The following is a 13,414-nucleotide window of genomic DNA, read 5'->3' on the forward strand; positions in this document are numbered from 1 at the left end:
AAAAGGGTCTGTTGAGGCTTCTGATTAAATTGTTTAGCAGCTGGTACTTCCTTTTTTTTCATTCCTGCTTCCAACCCTTTTCTTCCCTCACACAGGTATTTAAACCCAAAGCACTTCCTAATGAATGGCCTCCGCCTCAGAATCCGCTTTCTGGGGAACCGACTCTACTGCATGGTTGCACTCAGCTGGCAGCCGAGGCTGGAGTATTCTAACATCGACTGGGCTGAACATCTACAATGGCTCACTCACACAGCTAGCAGCTGGTACTGACTATTGATTGAAACTATCAGCTGGAATGTCTGTCTACACAACCTCTCAGTGTGGCTTGGCTTCCTCTCAGCATGGTGGCTAGGTTCCGACTGGGGGCATTCCAAACATAAGTGTTGAAAATGCCTGGGTTTATTGTCACTTCCCAGAATGTCAATTCTGGTCAATGAAGAAACAAAGATTCAAATGAAGGCGTATTAGACTCCTTTCTTACTGAGGAGTCTCCTTTCTTATTGAGGGAAAACATTCTTATCAAGAAGGAAAGAAGGAGAAAGATGCTATCTCTGTAGACTTCCTACCACATTGTTTCCTCTCTGTCCCCTTTACCACTTGATTAAAACTGCTCTTGTCATAATCACCAATTATCTCCATATTATCTCTATTTCAACTCTTGTCCCCTCATAGTCCATTCACAATTCATCAACTAGATTGTCAAACCACGCAATTTCTCAGCTGAAAAGACAGCAATGACTCCCCCTTTTACTCTAAATAATAATCAAGGCTTTACAAGAGCTCACAAGACTTACATAATCTGGTTTCATTATCTCTCTGACCTCATCTTGCTTTTGATTCTTCCCTCACACCATTCTGGCCTCACTGCTATGCTTTGAATGTACCATGCAAGCTCCTGTCTTAGGTTCTTTGCATTGACTGTTCACTCTGCTTGGAGTGCTTTGCTTGAAGATCATCTGATGGGTAACTCCCTCCTTCTCTGAAGGCTTTGTTCAAATGTCACCTTTCTAATGAATCCTATCCTATGTTAATCACTTTGTTTAAAACTGAAGCCATCTCTTTCAACTTTTAACACTCCAAATCCCTTTTCCCCTGCTTTATTTTTCTTTTTATTCTGTAGCATTTATCACCTCCTAAACTACTGTATACTTATTATGTTAATCTGTCTGTCTCTATCCACATGATAATATGGATCTTTATTTTATTTACCACTGTATTCCAAATGCTTAGAACAATGCCTGACACATGTTAGGCACTCAATAAATATTTTGAATGAGCAAATGAATGAATGAATGAATCCTTGTAACCCAGTCTTTTGCCATCAGTGCATGGAATTTACCTAGCTGACAGTTTAGATCAAGAATGTATCTATTACTCAGTTTAGGTCAATGAAACAGAAGAAAATCTCTGCTGAGTAATTTTAGAAATCCATCACTCCTCTGAGAGAGCTTCTAGAAAACATCTTTTTTCCCCTTCTGAATGATATAGCATAAGGATATGAAATCCAGAGCTGCTGCAAACCATTTTGTTTTGAGTGTAGCCTTCCTTAGGATAAAGCTGTCAGCATGGGAGGCAGAGTAGTGGACTAATGACATGGCTTGACAAAGGCTCAGCTGGGTTGAGTTGCTGAAGTCTTCAACTCTGAATCGTCTAGTTATGCAAAGGAATACATCTCTTTTGTTAGTTATAGCAATGTAAATTGCATTTTGATTCTACAGTATAGAGATACCTCTAGGATTATCTATGGTAGTCTAATCAAAAATCTTACATTTATTTTCTCAGTTCTCCATAATTTTCTATGTTGTTATAGACTAATTCAAACATACCTCTTCCATCAAATTTTCTTAGCTCATGAATGCTTTTGCAAAGAGATCTCTTATTTTTTCATTATTATTTATGTATTAATAAAATAATATCTATTCTTATGTTCTGATAACTTGTCCAGGCAAATAGTCTTATATATGTTCTGATTATTTGAATCTATTTCTGCTCCAACTGGGCCAAGTATCAGTAAATAGGGTGGCTCTTTATTACCTTTCTGACCTTATTCCCTATAACTCCTTTCTCTCACTCTGTTCTATTCATGCTGGTCTTTTTTCTGTTCTCTCAAAGCACTAAGCTCTTTTGTCTCAGGGCCTCGAACATGACATTCCCTCAGCCCAAAGCTCTCTTTTTCTAGCTGTAATCATGGTGTCTTCACTCAGCTTTTTCAAGACTTTTCAAATGTCACTGTGACAGTTAATTTTACATGTCACTCTAACCAGGATAAGGGATGCCTAGGTAGTTGCTAAATCTTTATTACTTGTTGTGTCTATGAGAGTGTTTCTGCGGGCACCATCTAATCCATTAAGGGGCTGAACAGTACAAAAAGGCAGAGGAAAGGTGAATTTGCTCTCTGCTTCAGCTGGGGCTTCCACCTTCTCCTGGCCTCAGACATCAGTACTCCTGGTTCTCAGGCCTGCAGATTCAGCCAACGCCTGGGGTTGTATATAGAGATACCAGAAGACAATCCTGCATCCTAACTTCACTTTTATATACTTGATGGATCAGGTATCTGTATAAGATTTTATTTATTACTCCTCTATTAAAAATGATGGAAACATATTAACATTGATAAGTCACAAAAATATTGTCATTTATTTGTTTGAATATTTTCTAGGTACTGAATATATAACAAATTAATCAACAAAAATTTATTCTCTGCTCTAATGAAGCTTATAGTCTCATGTGTGAGGCACAAATTAAAGAAGCAAACACACGGTAAATAACTATGTGTAAGTAGTGATGAAGGTAAGATCGTTTATTGCTGTTGTGAGTTCTGATTATTTATGATGAAATATTTTGGAGAGCAAAATGGCATACCAAATATAGAAATGCCTGGGTGACCGAACTCAAATCTTTTCTGTAGGAAGACACACGAATCACTTTTTTTTTTTCCTTTTGGTCAAAATCTTATTCAAATCCATCTCAACATTGAGTTTAATAGCTAATTAAAAAAAATAATAATAAAGGAAACTCCTGCTTGTGCAAAGCCATGGAAATGGTAAGACAAATAGATTTGTGGAAATAAAAGGTCTTTTTTCATTTTTCTAAGCCTGGGAACGGCTTGGAATGGAATTATTGGCTTGTAGAGAATGGACTGTAATATGTGGTTTAGTTGCTTAATTCCTTAAAGAAATGTCATTGTTTTTAGGTTATTTTGTGGTGAAGCCAGAGTCTCTTCTGTTTCATCTCCAAACAATGGTGAAGACTGAAAGTGTGTGATCGTGGGAGCAGGGAGCAAGTACTTCCTTGGATTGAGTCAGTGCTCACGCTGAATTCATCCCTATCAAGGGCCCTCTTTTTAAAAAACTTCTTACTGAGTGTAACAGGGCACAAATCATCAGTGTACACTTTGCGGAATTATAGCAAAGTAAACATACCTGTGCAACCACTTTCCAGGGAAATCTTGCTTGTGTCCCTTCCCAATCACTATCCCCACCTCTCCAAGGTCATTACTACCTGGACATATAACACTGTACATTTATCTCAATATATGTTATTCAACATTATAGATTCATTATACATTTATATTCATTATATATCTATATAGTCAATGTATTTAATGAACTATGGAGTATCTAATCTTTTGTGTCTGCTTTTTTTTCTCTCAATGTTGTTTTTGTGAGATTTGTATGCAGTGGGAGCTCAAGATTTATTAATATTGCTATGCAGTATTCCATGGCATGAATTTATTTATCCATATTACTACTGTAGGACATTGGGGTTAAATCTAGTTGAAGTATATCAAGAATAATGCTGGGATAAACATCAGTCTAAATAATTTTTAATGAGTAAATACTATATTTCAACCGAGCATACATCTAGGAATGAAATTGCTGGTCCTTGGCTTTGTGTATGTTCCATATTAATAGGTAATGTCACACAGTTTTCCGAAGTGATTGTGCTCATTTTTATTCCTGCTGGCAATATATAGGAATTCCAGTTTGAATTCAAAACTTGCCAATCTTTGTAATTTTAGCCATTTTGGCAGGAAAGAGCCTCGTTTTGATCATGTTTCTTTAGGCAATCATTTTTGCTTTGTCAACTCATTTTATATACACTTAAAATAGTTGTACATGTCATTTTTTCATAAATCATTTCATAAAACTACATACTCTAAAAAACTTTAGTCTTCACCAGTTCCTGACTTCACTACATTATCTTCCACTTGTAATACATAGGAATAATAATAATAATAGATAAGATCTGTCAAAAGCTTACCATATGCCAGACACTATTCATTCCTCCTAACATTATTTAATTTTTTCCTATCATCACTAGGAGATAGGTTCTAGCATTTTCCTCTTTTTACAGGGTCCAGAACTGAGGCCCAAAGAAATAAATTAACTTATTCAAAGTCACACAGTTAGTATCTGGTCATACTTGGGTTAGGTCATAAGCAATTCAGCTTCAGAGCCAGTGTTAAAAAACACTTTGCATTATCACATATTTACATGTAACAAAAAATCCAGCATCCTCCCATTAGCCTTCAAAGTTCCTGGAAGCTTCCATTTTCCTGTTAATATCTTTCTCATATTGCTGGCTTTTGATGAGTATTTACTGTCACCCTTATTTTTCTATCTGTCCTATTGTCCTGTATGCTGGGTGGGCCTTCAGCATATTTTCCTTGATTTCTTTAAGAGATCCCAGTACAAGGAAATGCTTTATATTAACTGAAGAAAGTTATGCCATAATAAAGCTAATAATATAAAGTTTAATATAAGGATTTTATGTACCTAAAATCCTATTGCCAGCCAGACCACTGAGTAATTGTCACTGGCCAATTTATTTGCAGGTCCTCTCACTGATGCCATTTTGTTGTTCCATTTCATCCTTTCTTTACTATTTTCCTTTTGTCTCTCCAAAGTGTATATTCAACCCCAACATAAGCATTTTAGATCCTCTTTACCACTCTTCAATTACTCTTCAATTACTCTAGAAAACTTTTTTAAAATCTTATTTGGTCATGTAGAACTATTTAGTTCTTTTGATCTGATTTTTGGCCTTTCAGTCATTCTCTTGGGGCCTCTTTTTTCTCAGCCAAATGGACGATCATGGTGTTTTGCTGACATGGTGTTTTGTAGCCTTTTTATCAACCAGACCAAATTCTTAGCCATGGCCTCTTCATATCTGTCTCTTTTTTAGTAGAAGGAAACTTGTGTTTGTTAGGTGAAAACAGCTGCTGTAACAAACCGCAAACATGCATACTGCATGGCTCAAATATAAGTCTTTTATTTCTTGCTCATATGAAACCCACAACAGATGTTCCTGATTGGTGAGCTACTGCCCTCCACAGGGCCATACAGGTGTCTAGGCTCCTCCAGTCCATGGCCCTGCCACCTTCAACTCAGCTTCTCAGATTGCTGTCCTTTTTTAGCATGAAGTCAGAGGAAGGGGAAAGAGCATGAAGGATGAGAGCTTGTAGATTTTTCTCAACCAACCGCATCTAACTACAAGCAGTCTGGAAAAGGTATCCTGGCTGTAGGCCCAAGAAGGAGAGAGCATGGATCTGGTGACTGGCCAGTAGTCTCTGCCCCTGAGTATGGAACTCTATTCTTTCCTTTATGAATCAGGCCACCTCTCCCACTCCTACATCAAAATGATGGAAGCCCAAAATAGTTTCCGTTATTTTGAAATGTTAGTAAACATAATCGATTAAACGTAGAACAGGAATGCGCCTATGAAAGTAGGTTTTTTGTGGCTTCAGATGCAACGGAACCAGGAAAGGCAGAGAAGCAAGAAGTCAAGATTCATATGGACCCAAAAGAGGAAAGGGGGAAAAAGAAAAGCAGTGTACCTGCATCACTAGTCCCAGGGTATTATTTTGTCCTAATCATGTCTTCTATTTATAGAACCTTCATGTTCAAAGTACTCAACAAAGAATTGATACTTTGCAATCGTTTCCTGTGAGCAATGCAGTAGGAAGGATGTAATTTCACAGATGGGGGAAATGGGATTTTAGAAAGGTCGAAGTCATGTGATAAGGCATTTTGGGGAAGAATGTGAACTTCCTTGTTTATTTGATGTAATTGCTAAACACCATGTCTGAGGGAGGGGCCTGGAGGTGTTGTGTTTGATGCCCCCCCACCTCCCTCTTTCTCCTCCATTGTTTAACCCCATCGTCATGCTCTTTGCTGAAAAAGCTGGTTGGACTGGCCCAGAGAGAGGTTTATGAGACAGAATTGAAGTTTTCCCATCGTCTTCCCAAACTTTTTGTATTTGGAGCATGCTGGATAACTGGCGTATTGTGTCCCAATTAAATTACTCTTTCTGTCTTCACGTGATTGAAAACTTTTAGTCCTTCTCATTTCCATTTTTACTCTCATACAGTGAGTTGTCTGGCTTATAGATTTATCTACAGATGCTCTTTCTTCCTCAGATTATGAGAGGTGGGGGCAATAAACAGAAGCAAATGGGGAGTGACACTTTTTTTACTTTTAGATACTAGGATTTTCCCACCTCACTATTTGTTGTCTGTTTATAAAGATAGGGAAAATAAAGAGAAGATGTGGAGATTTTATACTACCCGTTGGTAAAAACAATTATTATTAATAAATAGTAATACAATATTTATAGACAGGTAATCCTTTTCCTATATACACTCCTACATGGGAAATATTTCCCCACACTAGATGGAAAGTGGAGTAATCTGTGAGATTTCTGTCTCTGATGAAGACAGGACTGCCATCTTGGAATTAACGATTACTCTGTTGGTAAATTATTTTCAATTTTTTATTTCAAAAACAATTAGCTAGAAGCTACATATTGGTTAAGAAGGGAAAAATTGAAGTCAGTGTCAGAATCTTGGCTCTGACACTTTACAGTAGTGTGATACTGAACAAGTTATTTAACCTCTCTGCCTCACTTTCTTCATCTGTAAAATGGGAATAATAGTCATCATTGTCACTATCATCACCACAATCACCATCACCATCACCATCATCACCATCATCACCATCATCATCACCTTCATCACCATCATCATCATCATCATCATCATCACCCTCTCTCAGGCTATTTGGATGATTATGAGTAATTGAACATAAAATACGTAGCACAGGATCTTGGCTTAAACTGCCTACTGTGTAAGAGGAAAAGTGATATTCTCACTGATGGATTCTAATTTTGTCTAATCCCTTATTCTTCGACAGCACATGCAGTAGCCTACAATCCAGGTATATTAGTGTTTGGTATGTATCCTACTAAACTTTTATCTCTGTACACATAAACTTGTACATATACATATTCATATACAATTTATATGCTTTTTCATTTGATGAAAATTAAAATGAGATCTAATTAACACTCCTGTTCTACAACTTGACATTTTTCCCACTTCGTGTTTGTTGGCCTTTATTCTAAGTCTATTAAAAAAAATGTATTCTTAATTTTTTTCCTAAGATTTCATTGTATGAATGTGCTGTTTATTTAACCAGTCTTCTACTGAAGGATATTTGGGTTCTTTTAAAATTTTTACTTTGCCACACGAAATAATGTAAGTCCCAGTTAGGATTACATACACCTTTGAAATATTCAAGAAAATGTAATGAAGCAGAAGTCACAGATTCCAGTCTTTGTAAAAGTCCTTTGTTGTAATTTTAAGGGCATGGACACTGAGACTCAACAACTACGTGACTTGTTCATGGTCACATAGCTAATAAGTACTGAAATGAGACTCAAACCCACATCTCTTGACTTTCAGTATAATAAGTATCTATGAGAGGAGTGAGCTATTGGACTATCAAACAGCAAAGAGGTTTAACATATATGTAACCATATGTGTGTGTGTTGGAATTGGAAGAATTCAATATTTATCTTAGAGACTTGGGCTCAAAGATGATGATATGTGACACCCAGGATCACATAGCTATTGAGAGATGAAAAAAAGATACTCTCCTTGACCAAACTCTAGCTAAGCACCCCTGAGTCCTCTTCTCAACTAGGCCTCAACTTTGGTCTCTAAAGACTTGAACAAAACACTAAAATAGTTTATAACAGTTCAAGGTCACATTCCTAGGATGACCCCAGTACCTGATTGAGAAAACTCGAGGTTGCCATTTTTCATGTGGCTTACTCTACTGGACCACCTGCTCACCCCCTTTCCTGTTCCCTCATTCTCCTTTTGAAACATCCAGTCACTTTGGTACAAATTCAAGTTGAGTTCAGTTCATGATGAACTCTCTACATATTGTAATAATTAAAATTTGTCCTTATCACTTTAACTAGCGTCTGTCTTTAACTTTGACATGGAACAGGGCTGGCTTTTCTAGAACCAAGATTGCCCTTTCTAATCTTGAGCTCTTCAGTGAACCCCAGGATTTTATGTTTGGCGGGACCCAAAGCACCCTGGAACACTACTATAATGCTGAGTCCAAAGACTTGAGCTACTGGGAAGCTCATCTTCATTTTCTCTTTTTCCTTTCTGTAAAGTGAAAGCTTAGCACTATGACTGGTAGGTTCTCTTCTTCTTGGCAGCAAAAAGAGAAGAGATCGTGGACAGCTTTTAGTGTGCTTGCTGTGACAGCTATCTAAATACATCTTCCTTGGTCAGCCAGATTCCTGGTCTTTCCTCATTAGCTCAATCTTTTATGTATCAGAGGCTCTTTATCAAAACTGTTTCTTCATAGTACTCATTAGGTCTTTTTAAAGACATGAATGTATATCATATTAGTTTTTAGGTAGCAAGATGAGAAGGAAATGGGGGCTGGGGATAATTTTGAGGGAGAAAAAAGAAATTTGAATTTTTGGATATGAGAAGGAATGTCATGAATAGCCAAGACCATGAGTTCATTGCCTAAGTAAAGGGACTGTCAAACAGCAAAGAGTTTTACATATATGTAACCATATGTGTGTGTGTGTGTGTATAACTTTATTGAGATATAATTTATATAATACCATATAAATTACCCATTTAAAGTATACAAGTCAACAGTTTTTAGTATTTCAGAGTTGTCTAACTATCACCACAATAAGTTTTAGAACACTTTTATCATTAGCATTTACTCCCCACTTCCCCCAACCTCCTCTAGCCTTAGGCAACTACTAATCTACTTTCTGTTTATACAGATTTGCAGCAAAAGAGGTTTTTTGTTTGTTTGTTTGTTTGTACCATTATGACCATTTTAAGTGTACAGCACAGTAGCATTAAGCACATTCGCACTGTTATGCGATCATAACCCTCCGTCTCCAGAACTTTTTTCATTCTCCAAAACTGAAACTCTGAACCCATTAAACATTAACTCCCCATGCCCCATTCGCTGGCCCCTAGCAACTATCAATCTACTTTTTGTCTCCATGAATTTGACTACCGTAGGTATATCATGTAAGTGGGATCATACTGTATTTGTTCTTATTATCCTAGCATAATGTCTTGAAGCTTCATCCACGCTGTAGCATGCACCAGATTTTCCCTCCCTTTTTAAGACTGGATAGTATTCCATTGTGTATCTACATCACATTTTATTTATCTACTCATCTGCCAACAGATACTTGGATCACTTCTGTTATTGGCTATTGTGAATCGTGCTGCTACAACATGGGTGTGCAAATGTTCAAGATCGACTTTTCGGGGGTAGATACCCAGAAGTAAAATTGCTAGATGATATGGTAATTCTATACTCAGTCTTTTTAGGAACTGCCATAACGTTTTCCACAGAGGTTGCACCATTTTACGTTCCTACAAGCAATGCACAGGGTTCCAATTACTCCACATCCTTGCTAACACTTGTTACGTCCTGTTTCTTTGATAATAGCCATCATAATGGGTATGAAGTGGTATCTTATTGTTTTGATTTGCATTTCCCTAATGATTATTGATGTTGATCACCTTTTTGTGTACTTATTGGCCATTCGTATATGTTCTTTGGAGAAATGGCTATTTAAAGCTTTTTCTCATTTTTGAATTGCACTGTTTTTCTTGTTGAGTTGTGCATTAACACCTCATCAGATATACAATTTGCAAACACTTTCTCCCAATTCTTAGATTGTCTTTTCACTGTGTTGACAGAGTCCTTTGACACGCAAAAGTTTTGAATTTTGACGCAGTCCAATTTATCTATTTTTTTCTCTCAGTTTGGCTTTCTTTGAAGCAGAGCCTATGACAAGAGCTTATTTATAGAGAGTTTATTTGGAAAGTGATCTCAGGAAGCAGAAGTAAGAGAAAGGGGAGATTGACACAGGGAAAGATAAAAATCTAGTATAAAAGTATATTATAGAGGTTGCTGCCATAAGTGACAAAGGTTCAGTTCTATCAGGATATCTGAAAACTACCTAAACTATCTTCCCAAATGGTACATCTGAAGAACAAGAGAATGAGAACAGAAACTTATTCCTAGTTTCTGTCTCCTCTGGTTGAGGATTACCCCTGAGAGGCAATAGGTCTTTGGCAACTCCAAAGGGTGCATGTGTGGGGGGCGTGGCCTGCTGAACTTCCAAGGAGTTCACCCGCCTGGAGACACTGTGTGCCATCCACCTGGAGACACTGGCCATTATGCTTCAGTTTGCAAAGATTTGTCCTCAAGAGCTCACACGGCAGACGTGGGCAAAGGAATGTGATATGGACCACTGAAAATGTCTTCTCTAATTAGTAACCAATAAATAAATATTGTCTGCTCAATATTTAGCAGAGGGCCAACTGTAGGAGCAGGCCTGTGCATGTGAGTGATTACAGGGGTGAGATGCAAAATATATTCTTTTACTGAGCAGCTCTGACATATAAAGTTATGTATGGTAAGTTATAAAAACAAATCAAACAATCCTTAAGAAGCAACAGTTTAATAGAGAAGATATAGCAGTTGTACAAGTCACTCCTCTAAAAGAAAAGAAGTGATTGATTATACGTAGGAGATAATGCATGGGAGGGAGAGGAGGTTTCTAGTAATGAGTAATAAGGGCTTTATGGAAAACGTCGCCTATAAACTGGGTCTTAAAAAATGGGTCTTATTTATTCATTCAAAAAATATTTATTGATAGCTTTTTGTTGTGCCAGGCATTTTATTAGGTGCTGAGAATTCTGTGGTGAACAAGCAGAAAGGGTCCCTGCCCTATTTATATTCTAACAGAGAGACCCAGACAATGATTTATCAGTTAATTTATCAACAAATAAGCAAGATAACATCTGGAGTGTTAAGTGTTATCAAAAAAAAAAAAAAAAAAAAAAAAAACAAGACAGTGTGATAGTGATGAAGTGGATGGGGATGACTGCAAATAGGGTGGTCAAGACATTCTCTAAGCTGAGATCTGAATAACGATTAGAAGGCATCAGCCCCATAACAACCAAAGGAAATGGCCAACAGCAGAGAAGGGCTTGGCATGTTTAAGGATGGATGTAAGTCCAGTGATTCTGGAGAGTACGAGCCAGGGGTGGGAGAAGGGTATAAAATGAAGTCGAATGGATGGGCAAGGGCCGGGTCACACAGGACACAATAGGCATCGTAAGGCCTTTGAGTTAATCTATGGACCAGGAAAGTCCATAGAAAAGTTTTGAAGAGAGGGAACTAATAAGATTTTTATTTTTAAAAGACTTTTCTGAGTGCTGTGTTAAAAATAGACCACTCAGGACAGGAGTAGAAGTACTGAGACAGTTCAGAGGCTCTTGCAAATGTTAACCAGATTGGACTTGTGAACAGCTTGGTCCAGGCTGGTTGCAGTAGAAATAGGAGAGGGGAAGTTTGAGATTCAGTATTGCCTGGTGTTAGACTTGAAGGTTGCTTTGGTGGTGCTGAGATGATAGCAGGGGACATGGACAGAAATGTCAAAATCAGACGAGAAAGAGTTCTATAAGGAAATCAGATCTCTTTCTTCTTGAATGGCTCATGCGGGCCATTGACAAATCACAGTAGACATGTGGCTTTGAAAGAGGTCAGGAACTCTGAACACTGTGCAAAGGAATCATTCTTAATTTTGTAGGCAAAGGGGAGTAATGGAAGATTTTTGTTTGTTTGTTTTTCAACAAAATGGTGATAGGAAACAAGCTGTGCCTTCGGTCTTGTCACCACTGGGTCAAATAGCTCATAGATCTAACAATAAGGAAAATGACAATCACAACAACAGAGTACGTGAGCGTGTGCGTGCACATGTGTGCGTGTTTAAGCAGGGAAAGTGAGAGCAATTTGAACGATAAAGCCAGCAGACTTCTTCTTCAGAGGTTAATTTACTTCTCTGTTTGTTGATATTGCTATGGTGATGCTGGAAAGCCAGCCAGGAGGACAGAGAACAGTCGACTGTCTCTGCACTTAATAATCTGATTTAATGTAAGACATTGAGAAAAAATGCAATAAGTCAGACCTTTTGCTGCGAGCATTAAAAGAAACCAGATGGGGCTGAGCTCACATCCTTCCCAGCCAAGCCAGTGCCCCTCCCCTGGTGCAGGGTTTCAGGCCCAGCTGTCCTGGCACTACCCTGCCTGACATTTGGAGGAACTCGCCCTGCATTTTGCCCCCTCTCTCCCTTTTTCGCCCTCAAACCAGAATATCTCCAGCAGCCCACAAAGTGAAACAGAACCCCAAGGAATTCTGCCTATAAAAGGTGGTTTGCAAAGGGAGGCTAGGTTCATTGGTGGAAGGAAGCTACTCCCTCCTTGAGTATTGGTTGATATGACCCTGAGCATGGGTTTTGGAGAAACTGCAGATTTTTATATAGATTTGGCTTTTTCCACTTTCTTTCAGGAAGTCAGTGTTTGGAAGCTGGTGGTCAAGGTACTTTTTCCCCCTAATTAGAAACACATTCTTTCTGTTGTTATTTAGAATAAAACCATGAATTTTTCAGCTTTCTCAGTGTCATAGTAAGATAGTGTTCATTAATTAAATTTCTCGATGGAGCCGTACAGAAATGAAAAGAGACCTTTCATTATTCTGAATTCTAAAGCCTGGGCAGCCTAGATTTTTAATAATATCTTTATGCATTCCAAATTTTGATCACCTTCCATATGCTAGACACTAAAGAATATAGTCATGAGTACATGGCCCTTTCTCTATCCACCACAATTATAGCGCTGATAATGATGGCGAGTATTTTTTAATCTTTGCTATGTGCATACCATTGTGGTAAGACTGTTACATGCATTGCCTCATTTAAACCTCCCAGTAATCATAGAAAGCAAGTAATAGTATTATCCAATTACACAGATGGGGAAGCTGGGGTTTTATTGTCTGGCATGGAAGCCCACTGATATGGTGTTATGTGTGGTGTGATTTGAGGAGTAACAAGAAAGGCCACTGGCATTCCAAAAGAGCAAAGACTACCCACTTTGTTCGTTAGAATTAACAGCGAGATATGAATTATTAGTACTCAATACCTTTGATTATATATTTCTCTAAAATCCATCCCAGTCGTGATATCGTGATTTATAATAAAAACACATATTTAGTTATTC

The 13,414-nt window shown here is 37.8% G+C and overlaps 1 long non-coding RNA gene across 1 annotated transcript; it reads left to right on the plus strand.

Annotated features, from left to right (window-relative positions):
- The first annotated feature begins 2,409 nt into the window (after window positions 1–2,409).
- LOC120581508 (uncharacterized) lies at window positions 2,410–4,104 on the plus strand. Its single transcript, XR_005647298.1, has 3 exons — window positions 2,410–2,550; window positions 2,660–2,774; window positions 3,194–4,104. It is a non-coding gene; the product is annotated as an uncharacterized LOC120581508 (long non-coding RNA).
- Window positions 4,105–13,414: the final 9,310 nt, after the last annotated feature.

The sequence above is a fragment of the Pteropus medius genome, unplaced genomic scaffold (genome assembly GCF_902729225.1).
Source record: "Pteropus medius unplaced genomic scaffold, Ma_sr-lr_union100, whole genome shotgun sequence".
Taxonomy (NCBI): Eukaryota; Metazoa; Chordata; class Mammalia; order Chiroptera; family Pteropodidae; genus Pteropus; species Pteropus medius.